The sequence below is a fragment of the Orcinus orca genome, chromosome 2 (assembly GCF_937001465.1).
Source record: "Orcinus orca chromosome 2, mOrcOrc1.1, whole genome shotgun sequence".
In the NCBI taxonomy this organism is placed as follows: domain Eukaryota; kingdom Metazoa; phylum Chordata; class Mammalia; order Artiodactyla; family Delphinidae; genus Orcinus; species Orcinus orca.
Window position 1 is genome coordinate 59,457,911 of NC_064560.1, and position 15,577 is coordinate 59,473,487.

The 15,577-nt window shown below is 40.9% G+C and overlaps 1 protein-coding gene across 8 annotated transcripts in view; it reads right to left on the minus strand.

Annotated features, from left to right (window-relative positions):
- ADAMTSL3 (ADAMTS like 3) overlaps window positions 1-15,577 on the minus strand; it is a 384,689-nt gene that overhangs the window by 99,463 nt on the left and 269,649 nt on the right. The window lies entirely within an intron of this gene.

A 15,577-nucleotide genomic window follows, 5' to 3' on the forward strand; every position in this document is an offset into this window, starting at 1 on the left:
TGTTCCTCTTATACATCTCTTCTCTCTGATTGCTTCTGAGATATTTTCTTTGTCTTTGGAGTTCCGAGGCTTCCCAGCCATGTGTCTAGGTGTGTATCTCTTTTTTATTTTTCCTGCTTGGGATCTGTTGTAACTCCAGATTCTCAGGATTCATATTTTTCATCAACTCCAAAATATTCTCAGCCATTATCTCTTTGAATATTACCTGCTATCTTTTTGCAGCTTCATTTAGATACATACCTTCTCAATATATCCTCTGTATTTCTTATTTCCAGTGCATATTTTACGTATCTCATTTGTTCTCTGTGCTTTTTTTTTTTTTTTTTTGCGGCACGCGGGCCTCTCACTGTTGTGGCCTCTCCCGTTGCGGAGCACAGGCTCCGGACGCGCAGGCTCAGCGGCCATGGCTCATGGGCCTAGCTGCTCCGCGGCATGTGGGATCTTCCCGGACCGGGGCACGAACCCACGTCCCCTGCATTGGCAGGCGGACTCTCAACCACTGCACCACCAGGGAAGCCCCTCTCTGTGCTTTTTTCCAGGTAATTTCTTCAGATCTCTCTTCTACTTCACCTGTTTGCCCCATTCCATAACTTTTAAATGTCAGTGATTTTATATTTAACCTCTACATATTCTATTAGTTTGAACCATATGAATTTGGAATATTTGACCATTTTTAACCAATGAAATTTAAGTTTTATATGGTTCAACCTAATATTTGGTTCTTTAAAAAAACTGTCCAAGTATTTTTGATAGGTTGTTCCTAGCTTAGGTTTTCATTTCCAGTTTTATACCTTTAAGTATTTTAAACAAACATATTTTATATTCTGTATCTGATAATTCCAACTATCTGATGCTCTGTGTATCTGATTCCCCACTGATTCTCCCATGTTGTTTATTCCTGAGTATTTTGATTTTTGATTATGAGGTCATTCCTATTAGGTCTTGGTGGGAATTTTAAGTTCTAGGTGGAAGTTACATCATTCCTCTACAAAGAATTTGCATTACGTCTGTCAAAACCAATGTGAATTAATTTTTCAGATCACATAGTCAGATAAATATAACCCCCCACCTCCTGCATATAGGGCTGTTGGTAGCTGTCCCCAGGGAGGTACTAACTTTTATACTGGGTTACCACTCTAGATTCATGCCTCAGCTTCGTTTTGGCTACTGAGGATTTCCCCTACTTTCTTACAAGCTTAATTCTACATTTCAAGTTATTTTTAAAAATTTTACCTAGTATTTTAGGAGCTTTAACAAAAGGGCATTCAGGATATCTAGTCCATCACAAGGCTAAAAATGGACGCCCACATTCATATACTTGAAAGTTTAGCAAGTTTAGCTCTAGGATGACCATGATTTTCCCTGAGTTCTCTAAATATGTTATTCCTTTGTTTTCTGGAAACTCCACTTGTTAATACGTTCTTGGGGTTAATATGTCTTTCCTGTCTTATAGCTTTTAAGAATTTCTTGTCATCCTTGATTTTCTGCAGTCTCACTTGCCCTATCAAAGTGGGGATTTGTTTTCACTTTTTTCTCTTGATACTAGAAGTATTTTTTCCTGAGTTTTAGTCAACAGTTTAATATCTTGCTTCTCTGCCATTATTTCCCTATTTCTGCACTTTCTTCTCTTTTCCCCAAATCATCAACCTTCTGTGGTTTGATTCATTTGACACCCTCAGCACTATCTTCAAGTCACCAACTCTTTCAATTGTCTATAGCTTATTCTTTCATTTCATTGACTGTTTTTCATTTCTAGGTTTTCTAATGCTTTCTTTATAATACACATCTATTCTTACCACATTCCTGCCTATTTCTATTTCAAAATTTCTAGTTCTTTACATAGATATTATTTATTAGTTATTTCTCCAAAAATCCCAATAATACTTAAAGTATTTTCAGATTGTTCTTATATTTTAACTTCTTCTGGAGTGAATTCATCTTTCAACTATTGAATCTGTGGGCTATCTTCGTAAGTATTAGATTTTTTTACATGCTTTGGAACTTCATTTTGCAGCCTCAACTGGAAGAGGGTATTCTCTCCCTCCACCTCCTTCAATCCTTTTCTCTGTCTCTTAACCCTTCCTGTCTCAGTTTTGTTTGCCTCCATCTAGCCCTCCAGGGTCTCCAGTCTAGAACGAGGTCTTATATGGACAACGTGGCACAGAAGCACTATAAGGACACTGTTGATCCAACCACCGAGCCGACAGGTAATCTGGGGCGGTATCTGGTCCCGGCCTCTATCTGTGTTTGTCCTGCCTCTCCACAAGTGAGCAGCCTCAGGTAAACAATGGCTTCAGGCTGTGATTAGCAGCAGCTTTTTTTCTTTTTTTTCACAAAGAAGCAAAGAACATGGCTCCTTTCCCACGGATTAAAAGGAAGATGTTAAGCCCCTGCTAGCCATAGGACTGGATATAATTGGAAGTATATAAGTTAACCTATTAATTAGCCTATTAATATCTAAATTGCCAGGAGCTTTAGAGGTGAGGGAAATCACCAATAGTAGATATATAGGTCATACTTTGAAGACAATCAGACTACATGGCTAAATAATTAAAAGGTTTTTGTTACACTATTAAAACAACTCAGCTTAACTATGTAAGTTATTTGAAGTTACTTCAGGATTATCAGTCTTTCAAGAAAGTATGTAACTAGAAGAATCAATTAGTGCCATAAGGAAGCAGAAGTGGAACCATTTTTATTCAAGAAATGGATAACAATTTCTTATTAACAGACAGTGAACTAAACACAGAATTTTTTTTAATTCAAGAACTGGGCAACAAGTCGGTACAGAAACACATTACTCTTGCCTCCTGTTTCCCTACTTCCCTGTCTAGCTGTGTTGAATCCTGTCATAGAAGAAGGCTCTTCTCGGACTAGTAGGACCATTAAGTAACCCCGCATGTTTCTATGAACCGCTGGCTCTCTCTTGGAAAAAGCAAACTCCATAAATAGCAGACACTCAGCAGTTATAGGATAGACCAAGGGGAGTAACCCATAAAAGCAAATAAATATATAACACCCCACCTTGGAGAGTTCAGCCTAATACATCAAATACATTTGCCTTTGGGTAAATGAAGAACTACTGACTGTCCAATCCAATCTCACTGGTAAGTTTCACCCTGCAGTAATATTTTACTGCTATTGCCCTTGGAGTCAGTAAATATTTGTATGTAAATATTGTGCAACACCCTGTTCCTGTTATTCCTACACCACTGGTTTCTAGAACTTAAAACATTTTTGTAAGATTACCTTTATTTTGGCATCAACCCTTTGTCTCTGCTGGTTTTTTTCCAATATGACTCTCAACCTTCAAAAAGTTTATTAAATTTGCAACTTCAAAATGAGGAATACGATTTCTCTTCACATGAAAGCAGACCCTTAATTTTGTAAAGTGGCCAAGATATACTGTGTGTTGCCCTAGTCCTAGCTTGAAAGCTCTGTGAGCAAGATGCTGAAGAAGATCCTGTGCAGGACCTCTCGCCGAGGCTGAGGGAAGGAAGCGATCCTGCACGTGGGCTGGTGCGTGAATAAACCAGCGTGCTTCCATCAGCAGCCTTAAGGAACAGTTTCTAGACTTGTTGTCACATCTTGCCCTGATTGGTAAGCCAAGGAAGGACAGCTCTGCAACACAAACTCAACCCTGCCTTGGCCTCCTGGGCAGGTCAAGCAAAGGTTGTTGTTCTTAGAACTAAAACAAACCCTGAGCATTTCAAACAACTCATGAGTAGATATGAGGATAATTGCAAAAACACTAGGCAGAGTCCTAGAGATGTGAGTGAAAAATGCAACCTGAAAGCATGACTCAACAATGAAAGCCTAGAGCTGAAAGGGACCTTGGTGATCACAAAGTCTGACACCTTTCGTCGACATTCAGATTGAGAAACTAGGCCCAGAGAGCTAAGGGACATGTCTGAAATGCCTCGATGGAGGTAGAACTAGGGCTGTATCCCGTTCCCCTGACCCATTTCCTCTTCTCTCTGGACTATTAAGACTTACCCCTATCAAGTATCTAAGGTTAGGGTCCCATTTCACATTGTTGGACTTCATTATACCAGGGAGAAGTGAGCCACTGCTTACTTTTATGGGAGAGTATTCGTTTATTTCCTGGAGGAGGGCTCCAGGCAGAGGGCACGGTATGTGCAAAGGCCCAGAAGCCATGAATGAGCATGAACATGGGTCATAATGAATAATTTAGTGTGGCTGCTGGGCAAGTTCCTCGGTGTTAGCACGTGTGTGTGTGTGTGTGTGTGTGTGTGTGTGTGTGTGTGTGTGTGTGTGTGTGTGTGTGTGTGTGTGTGTGTGTGTGTGTGTAACAAAGACTTTATTTGCTGTTATGGGTTGAACTCTTTTCTTCAAAAAGCTGTTGAAGTCCTAACTGCTAGTGCCTAGAAATGTGACTTTATTTGGAAATAGGGTCTTTACAGATGATCAAGTTAGGATGAGGTCATTAGATATTGGGCCCTGATCCAATATGAGTAGTGACCTTATAAAAGGGAAATTTCGATGCAGAGACATACAGAGGGAAGAGGATATGAAAACACATGAGGAATGCCATCCACAAGCTAAGGAACGCTCAACTACCAGAAGTTAGGAGAGAGGCACAGAACAGGTTTTCCCTCACAGCCCTCTGAAGGAACCAACCCTGCCAAAACACCTTGTTTATGGACTTCTAGTCTCCAGATTGGTGAGACAATAAACTTCTATTGTTTTAGCCGCTTAGTTTGTGGTACTTTGTTATGGCAGCCCAAGGAAACAAATACCTATGCCAAAGTACAGAATGTGGATTTTCCACAGGTAAAGGGAAGTCATTGAAGGGTTTTTTGTGGAAGTTCACACGGTCATTCTACAATTTAGAAGGATCTTTCATAGTCACATGTGTGCATATGGATCAGGGAAACATTAGAAGCAGGAGTTATTTAGGAACTAAGAAACCGTTCCGTCAAAACATCTGAATCAAGGCAGTTAGGAACGGATAGGACCTGGGAATTATCATACTAAGACAAATATCAAATGATATCACTTATATGTGGAATCTAAAATATGGTACAAATCAACATATCTATGAAACAAAAACAGACTCACAGACATAGAGAACAGACTTGTGGTTGCCAAGAGGGAGGGGTATGGGGAAGGAAGTATTGGGAGCTTGGGATTAGCAGATGCAAACTATTATATATAGGATGGATAAACAACAAGGTCCTACTGTACAGCACAGGGGACTCTATTCAATATCCTGTGATAAACCATAATGAAAAAAATATGAAAAAGAATATATATATATACATATAACTGAGTCACTTTGCTGTACAGAAGAAATTAACACAACATTGTAAATTAACTATACTTCAATAAAATTTAAAAACAAAACAAAAACACCTCTGCAAAACCCTGGAGCACAGAGGGGCATGATTTGGGAAGCAGTATTTTTGAAGGATGCTCTGAGTATTTCTGGAACAGACAGCAGAGGTGCAATGATATTCATGACTACAAATCTAAAGGCAGAGTCAACATCTTGATGAAGAATATTTGCGGCACTATATAAACAGTAAAAAGGAAATGACAAGCTAAGGAAAAACTATTGCAGATTCACGTGGAAGCAGGCTTTAAATGGGGGATACTCAAGTGGAATTGTGGCAGGTTGGGTACCTCATTTAAGGACATTTATTAAAAATTTGTAATTGATCTCATCATCTCTGTCACTATGCTCCCCATTTCAGGGTTTGAGCAGTCTTTTAAAAATGTGACTTTATCATTTCATTGTTTAAAGCCTCCAATGGCTCCCCACTGACTCTCTGGATCACATCTAAATGCCTACCATGGCCCTGCCGTGTCTGATCTCATCTCAGGATACACTGGCTTCCTTTCTGTCCAGTTTCCTGACCACACCAACTTCTTCCTTTCCTCGGGGTCTTTGCACATGCTGTTCCTTCTGCCTAGAACACTCCTTCCTCTACACTTCCCCTGGCCAACTTCTACTCCTCTTTCACATCTCAACTCACATAGAACTTCCTCAGAAAGGCCTCCTCTGACCACCTGCACCCAAGCCTCAGCCCCCACCAATCTATATTAGGTCCTCATGTTACTCTTGTTCCTGAGACCTTTTCTGTTTCTTTATAGCATTTATTATAATTTAAGTAATATACTTATCTATGTTTCTGTTTGCTTAACTCTTCCTTCTACCCCATTCCAAGACTCAAGTTTAAGGAACCAGTTTACAAAATCACATAGAGCATGATTCCAATTTCGTGGCAAAATATGTTGAGATATTAAACTATGTTTTTCACCTCCTGTATTTCCCCTTGTCTCTTACCCCAGTTCACATGGGTAGTCTCCATCCTACAGGGTCTCAGAGGAGGGATGGGGCAGGGGAGGAAAACAGAAACTCCAGCTTTTCCAAAAATATCTGAATCATTGGTTCCAATATTAGAATAAGAAAAAACTGAGAAACCTAAGGTAAGTAATTTGGATTACTAAGGCTTTTAATACTTAACATGAGTGCAATTTCCCTAAAGATGAAAGGGAGCAGGCTTCAAGATGGCGGAAGAGTAAGAGGCGGAGATCAGCTTCCTCCCCACAAATATATCAGAAATACATCTACATGTGGAACAACTCCTACCAAACACCTACTGAACGCTGGCAGAAGACCTCAGACCTCCCAAAAGGCAAGAAACTCCCCACGTACCTGGGTAGGGCAAAAGAAAAAAGAATAAACAGAGACAAAAGAATAGGGACGGGACCTGCATCTTGGGGAGGGAGCTGTGAAGGAGGAAAGGTTTCCACACACTAGGAAGCCCCTTCGCGGGCGGACACTGTGGGTGGCAGAGGGGGGAAACTTCGGAGCCACGGAGGACAGCGCAGCAACAGGGGTGCGGAGGGCAAAGCGGAGAGATTCCCGCACAGACGATGGGTGCCAACCAGCACTCACCAGCCCGAGAGGCTTGTCTGCTCAGCCGCAGAGATGGGCGGGGCTGGGAGCTGAGGCTCGGGCTTTGGAGGTCAGATCCCAAGGAGAGGACTGGGGTTGGTGGCGTGAACACAGCCTGAAGGGGGCTAGTGCACCACGGCTGGCCGGGAGGGAGTCCAGGAAAAGGTCTGGAGCTGCCGAAGAGGCAAGGCACTTTTTCTTGCCTCTTTGTTTCCTGGTGCTCGAGGAGAGAGAATTAAGAGCGCCGCTTAAAGGAGCTCCAGAGACGGGCGTGATCCGTGGCTATCAATGCGGACCCCAGAGACGGGCAGGAGACGCTAAGGCTGCTGCTGCCGCCACCAAGAAGCCTGTGTGTGAGCACAGGTCACTCTCCACACCTCCCCTCCCGGGAGCCTGTGCTGCCAGCCACTGCCAGGGTCCCATGATCCAGGGACAACTTCCCCGGGAGAACGCACGGCGCGCCTCAGGCTGGTGCAACATCACGCCGGCCCCTTCCGCCGCAGGCCTGCCCCGCACTCCGTACCCCTCCCTCCCCCTGGCCTGAGCGAGCCAGAGCCCCTGAATCAGCTGCTCCATTAACCCCGTCCTGTCTGGGCGAAGAACAGATGCCCTCAGGCGACCTACATGCAAAGGTGGGTCCAAATCCAAAGCTGAACCCCGGGAGCTGTGCAAACAAAGAAGAGAAAGGGAAATCTCTCCCAGCAGCCTCAGGAGCAGCGGATTAAAGCTCCACAATCAACTTGATGTACCCTGCATCTGTGGAATACCTGAATAGACAACGAATCATCCCAAATTGAGGAGGTGGACTTTGGGAGCAATGATATATATTTTTTTCCCCCTCTTCCTCTTTTTGTGAGTGTGTATGTGTATGCTTCTGGGTGTGATTTTGTCTGTATAGCTTCGCTTTTACCATTTGTCCCAGGGTTCTATCTGTCTGGGTTTTTTTTTTGTTTGTTTCTTTTTTGTTTTCTCTTTTAGTATAGTTTTTAGTGCTTGTTATCATTGGTGGATTTGTTTTTTGGTATGGTTGCTCTCTTCTTCCTTTCTTTTTTTTATTACTTTTTAAATTTTTAAAAAATATTTTTTATTTTAATAACTTTATTTTATTTTTTTTTATTTTTATCTCTTCCTTCCTCCCTTCCTCCCTTTCTCTCCTTCTCTCTTTCTCTCTTTCTTTCTCCCTTTTATTCTTAGCCATGTGGATGACAGGCTCTTGGTGCTCCAGCCAGGTATCAGGGCTGTGCCTCTGAGGTGGGAGAGCCAAGTTCAGGACATTGGTCTACCAAAGACCTCCCAGCTCCACATAATACCAACAACGAAAATCTCCTAGAGACCTCCACCTCAGCGCCAAGACCCAGCTCCACTCAACGACCAGAAAGCTACAGTGCTGGACACCCTATGCGAAACAACTGGCAAGACAGGAACACAAGCCCACCCATTAGCAGACGGGCTGCCTAAAATCATAATAAAGTCACAGACACCCCAAAACACACCACCAGACGTGGACCTGCCCACTAGAAATACAAGATCCAGCCTCATCCACCAGAACACAGGCATTAGTCCCCTCCACCAGGAAGCCTACACAACCCACCAAACCAACCTTAGCCACTTGGGGCAGACACCAAAAACAACGGGAGCTATGAACCTGCAGTCTGCAAAAAGAGACCCCAAACACAGTAAGTTAAGCAAAATGAGAAGACAGAGGAGCATACAGCAGATGAAGGAGCAAGGTAAAAACCCATCAAATCTAAAAACTGAAGAGGAAATAGGCAGTCCACCTGAAAAAGAATTCAGAAAAACGATAGTGAAGGTGATCCAAAATCTTGGAAATAAAATGGAGAAAATACAAGAAACGTTTAACAAGGACTTAGAAGAACTGCAGAGCAAACAAACAATGAAAAGCAACACAATAAATGAAATTAAAAATTCTCTAGAAGGGATCAATAGCAGAAAAACTGAGGCAGAAGAATGGATAAGTGCCCTGGAGGATAAAATAGTGGAAATAACTACTGCAGAGCAGAATAAAGAAAAAAGAATGAAAAGAATTGAGGACAGTCTCAGAGACCTCTGAGACAACATTAAATACACCAACATTCGAATTACAGGGGTCCCAGAAGAAGAAGAGAAAAAGAAAGGGACTGAGAAAATATTTGAAGAGATTATAGTTGAAAACTTCCCTAATATGGGAAAGGAAATAGTTAATCAAGTCCAGGAAGCACAGAGAGTCCCATACAGGATAAATCCAAGGAGAAATACGCCAAGACACATATTAATCAACCTATCAAAAATTAACTACAAAGAAAAAATATTAAAAGCAGCAAGGGAAAAACAGCAAATAACGTACAATGGAATCCCCATAAGGTTAACAGCAGATCTTTCAGCAGAAACTCTGAAAGCCAGAAGGGAGTGGCAGGACATATTTAATGTGATGAAAGGGAAAAACCTACAACCAAGATTACTCTACCCAGCAAAGATCTCATTCAGATTTGACAGAGAAATTAACACCTTTACAGACAAGCAAAAGCTAAGAGAATTCAGCACCACCAAATCAGCTTTATAACAAATGCTAAAGGAAATTCTCTAGGCAGGAAGGATGAATGGATACAAAAAAAAGACCCGTATATATGTTGTCTACGAGAGACCCATTTCAGACCTAGGGACAAATACAGACTGAAAGTGAGGGGATGAAAAAGGATATTCTGTGCAAATCAAAAGAAAGAAATCAAAAGAAAGCTGGAATAGCAGTTCTCATATCAGACAAAATAGACTTTAAAAAAGACTATTACAAGAGACAAAGAAGGACACTACATAATGATCAAGTGATCAATCCAAGAAGAAGATAAGATATAACAATTGTAAATATTTATGCACCCAACATAGGAGCACCTCAATACATAAGGCAAATACTAACAGCCATAAATGGGGAAATCCACACACAATCATAGTAGGGGACTTTAATACCCCACTCTCACCAATAGACAGATCATCCAAAATGAAAATAAAAAGGAAACACAAGCTTTAAATGATACATTAAACAAGATGGATTTAATTGATATTTATAGGACATTCCATCCAAAAACAACAGAATACACTTTCTTCTCAAATGCTCATGGAACAGTCTCCAGGATACATCATATCTTGGGTCACAAATCAAGCCATGGTAAATTTAAGAAAATTGAAATAGTATCAAGTATCTTTTCTGACCACAATGCTATGAGACTAGATGTCAATTACAGTAAAAAAAAATCTGTAAAAAATACAAACACATGGAGGCTAAAAAATACACTACTTCATAATCAAGAGGTCACTGAAGAAATCAAAGAGGAAATCAAAAAATACCTAGAAACAAATGACAATGAAAACACGATGACCCAAAACCTGTGGGATGTAGCAAAAGCAGTTCTAAGAGGGAAGTTTATAGCAACACAATCCTACCTTAAAAAACAAGAAACATCTCAAATAAACTAACCTTACACCTAACACAATTAGAGAAAGAAGAACAAAAAAAATCCCAAGTTAGCAGAAGGAAAGAAATCATAAAGATCAGATCAGAAATAAATGAAAAAGAAATGAAGGAAACGATAGCAAAGATCAATAAAACTAAAAGCTGGTTCTTTGAGAAGATAAACAAAATTAATAAACCATTAGCCAGACTCATCAAGAAAAAAAGGGAGAAGACTCAAATCAATAGAATTAGAAATGAAAAAGGAGAAGTAACAACTGACACTGCAGAAATACAAAGGATCATGAGAGATTACTACAAGAACCTATATGCCAATAAAATGGACAGCCTGGAAAAATGGACAAATTCTTAGAAATGCACAACCTTCTAAGACTGAACCAGGAAGAAAATATGAACAGACCAATCACAAGCACTGAAATTGAAACTGTGATTAAAAATCTTCCAACAGACAAAAGCCCAGGACCAGATGGCTTCACAGGCGAATTCTATCAAACATTTAGAGAAGAGCTAACACCTACCCTTCTCAACCTCTTCAAAAATATAGCAGAGGGAGGAACACTCCCAATCTCATTCTACTAGGCCACCATCACCCTGATACCAAAACCAGACAAAGATGTCACAAAGAAAGAAAACTACAGGCCAATATCACTGAAGAACATAGATGCAAAATTCCTCAACAAAATACTAGCAAACAGAAACCAACAGCATATTAAAAGGATCATACACCATGATCAAGTGGGGTTTATCCCACGAATGCAAGGATTCTTCAATATACGCAAATCAATCAATGTGATACACCATATTAACAAATTGAAGGAGAAAAACCATATGATCATCTCAGTAGATGCAGAGAAAGCTTTCGACAAAATTCAACACCCATTTATGATAAAAACCCTACAGAAAGTAGGCATAGAGGGAACTTACCTCAACATAATAAAGGCCATATATGACAAACCCACAGCCGACAATGTCCTCAATGGTGAAAAACTGACATCATTTCCAGTAAGTTCAGGAACAAGACAAGGTTGCCCACTCTCATCACTCTTATTCAACATAGTTTTGGAAGTTTTACCCACAGCAATCATAGAAGAAAAAGAAATAAAAGGAATCCAAAATGGAAAAGAAGAAGTAAAGCTGTCACTGTTTGCAGATGACATGATACTATACATAGAGAATCCTAAATAAGCTACCAGAAAACTACTAGAGCCAATCAATGAATTTGGTAAAGTAGCAGGATACAAAATTAATGCAAAGAAATCTTCTGCATTCCTATATACTAATGATGAAAAATCTGAAAGTGAAATCAAGAAAACTCTCCCATTTACCATTGCAACAAAAAGAATAAAATACCTACGAATAAACCTACCTAAGGAGACAAAAGACCTGTATGCAGAAAATTATAAGACACTGATGAAAGAAATTAAAGATGATATAAATAGAGAGATATACCATGTTCTTGGATTGGAAGAATCAACATTGTGAAAATGACTCTACTACCCAAAGCAATCTACAGATTCAATGCATCCCTATCAAACTACCACTGGCATTTTTCAGAGAACTAGAACAAAAAATTTCACAATTTGTATGGAAACACAAAAGACCCCGAAGAGCCAAAGCAATCTTGAGAGAGAAAAACGGAGCTGGAGAAATCAGGCTCCCTGACTACAGACTATACTACAAAGCTACAATGATCCAGACAGTATGGTACTGGCACAAAAACAGAAATATAGATTAATGGAACAGGATAGAAAGCCCAGAAATAAACCCACACATATATGGTCACCTTATTTTTGATAAAGGAGGGAAGAATATACAATGGAGAAAAGACAGCCTCTTCAGTAAGTGGTGCTGGGAAAACTGGACACCTACATGCAAAAGAATGAAATTAGAACACTCCCTAACACCATACACAAAAATAAACTCAAAATGGCTTAAAGGGCTTCCCTGGTGGCGCAGTGTTTGAGAATTCGCCTGCCGATGCAGGGGTCACGGGTTCGTGCCCCGGTCTGGGAAGATCCCACATGCTGTGGAGTGGCTGCGCCTGTGAGCCACGGCCGCTGAGTCTGCGCGTCCGGAGCCTGGGCTCCGCAACAGGAGAGGCCACAGCAGTGAGAGGCCCGCGTACCATGAAAAAAAAAAATGGATTAAAGTCCTAAATGTAAGGCCAGACACTATCAAACTCTTAAAGGAAAACATAGGCAGAACACTCTATCACACAAATCACAGCAAGATCCTTTTTGACCCACTTCTTAGAGAAATGGAAATAAAAACAAAAAAAAAAAACAAATGGGACGTAATGAAACTTCAAAGCTTTTGCACAGCAAAGGAAACCATAAACAAGACGAGAAGACAACCCTCAGAATGGGAGAAAATATTTGCAAATGAAGCAACTGACAAAGGATTAATCTCCAAAATTTACAAGCAGCTCATGCAGCTCAATATCATAAAAGCAAACAACCCAATCCAAAAATGGGCAGAAGACCTAAATAGACATTTCTCCAAAGCAGATACACAGATTGCCAACAAACACATGAAAGAATGCTCAACATCATTAATCATTAGAGAAATGCAAATCAAAACTACAATGAGGTATCATCGCACACCGGTCAGAATGGCCATCATCACAACATCTACAAACAATAAATGCTGGAGAGGGTGTGGAGAAAAGGGAACCCTCTTGCACTGTTGATGGGAATGTAAATTGGTACAGCCACTATGGAGAACAATATGGAGGTTTCTTAAAAAAACTAAAAATAGAACTACCATACCACCCAGCAATCCCACTACTGGGCATATACCCTGAGAAAACCATAATTCAAAAAGAGTCATGTACCACAATGTTCACTGCAGCTCTATTTACAACAGCCAGGACACGGAAGCAACCTAAGTGTCCATCGACAGATGAATGGATAAAGAAGATGTGGCACATATATACAATGGAATATTACTCATCCATAAAAAGAAGTGAAACTGAGTTATTTGTAGTGAGGTGGATGGACCTAGAGTCTGTCATACAGAGTGAAGTAAGTCAGAAAGAGAAAAATACCGTATGCTAACAAATATATATGGAATCTAAAATAAATAAATAAATAAAAGGTCATGAAGAACCTAGGGGCAAGACGGGAATAAAGACGCAGATCTACTAGAGAATGGGCTTGAGGACACGGGGAGGAGGAAGGGTAAGTTGGGACTAAGTGAAAGAGTGGCATGGACATATATACACTACCAAATGTAAAATAGATAGCTAGTGGGAAGCAGCTGCATAGCACAGGGAGATCAGCTCGGTGCTTTGTGACCACCTAGAGGGGTGGGATAGGGAGGGTGGGAGGGAGAGAGACCCAAGAGGGAAGTGATATGGAGATATATGTGTAACTGATTCACTTTGTTATAAAGCGAAACTAAGACACAATTGTAAAGCAATTATACTCCAATAAAGGTGTTACCAAAAAAAAAAAAAGATGAAAGGGTCGTTTCAATTGGATATAACCTCAGCACCACCTCCCATATACTTGATGTTCTTGGACAGCTCCGGACAGACTTGACAAAGTGGGCATCCTGACGCCCAGTTAGATCCTAATAGTCTTACTGTATTGTCTCTTCTGCAATTTTTTGTTAGTGTTCTGGTACGGATGACTCTGGAATTCAGAAACCTGGGGGTGGAAATGAGATGTCCAGGAAAGAAGATTTCCCTATGCTGTTTCTGGGTCTTGCTCTCCAAAGTACGTTTGTAGGTCTTTACTGCCTCCTCTCAGCTGAGCACAGCAAGACGGTTCTAACGCCAAGTCAAGAAGTTCCCCGTATATCCTTAGCCGACAACTTAAGTCAGAAATATTGCAATGGACCACATCTTTATCCATTCCTCTGTTGATGGACATTTAGATTGCTTCCATGTCCTAATGAGAACCTACTGTATAGCACAGGGAACTCTACTCAATGCTCTGTGGTGACCTAAATGGGAAGGAAATCCAAAAAGGAGGGGATATATATGTATACGTATAGCTGATTCATTTTGCTGTACAGAAGAAACTAACACAACACTGTAAAGCAACTATACTCCAATAAAAATTTTTTTAAAAAGAAATACGGCTAGATAAAACCCTGTGCCTGGCTCACTGCAGGTGTGGTCTCCCCAGGGATGAAGCACGCATTGAGCTGGCCTCTTCCCAAGACTCTGCAGGTTAGAGAGCAAGACCCCCAAGGAAAGGGCCCATCTGTGGGATACATAAGACTGGATCTCCAGGATGCCCTGACTTATTTGATCCTCACCCTCACCACTTCAGACCACGAAGGCAGGAGTTTCTGCCTCATAGCCAACACATCTCATGGAATCAAAATCAGAAAGATCAAGAGAATTCCAGAAGCACAACTTATTTCCTGAATAAACATAAAAACCTACCCTTACTCCCGTATGGCACGGGACACAAACTTCCTCAATTACTTAGGGTCCTAGACATAACTAAACTCACCTTTAGTGAATACAGGTACCTCATCAGATGGGTGATATAATTACTAAGAGGCAGGAAAGAGAATCTGGCAACAAGAGAGAGGAGGTGATTGGGAATGGGCTTTAAATTCTTGGTTTTAAATTTATCACAGAAGAGTGGTCAAGATCATAAAGGTAAAGGATAGAGAAGAGAAAAAAATGGGGCCTGGATTTTGGAAGGTCTTGTGTGAGAGACCAGTGATGCTGAGTTATAATCCTCTGTAGCCAGCAACACGCAGGGATAGAGGAACAGGGGGAAAACCTACCCTTCCTTCTGATAAAATTCCCCAGGATCTTAAAAGGACTTGTGAAAGGAAGCAGATTAACTTTTAAGTTCAAACTTGGAGACCAAAAATAAGTCAACCTCGCCTACCCTTTGGGGCCTGTAACATTACACCCCATAATCTGAGATCTATGGTAAATCGTGGGAAGGTAAGAACACACTGGTGTGAGTTCTAGGTAACAAATAGGAGATCACTCAGTCATTCAACAAATATGGATTGAGCACCTACTGTGTACCAGTGCCAACCCGACCTCAGATCCTGTGCTCTTGGATGTGGCTTTGGGCACAGAAATGTTCTTGAGGAGACAGACAGGAGACAGGACAAAACTGCTGACCTCATGGTTTTGTCAGCAGCAGGCCAGTTCATGTTCATTCATGTTTGATGCAAACAAAAGTCAGACTAAAGGGGTTTCCTGCTGAACC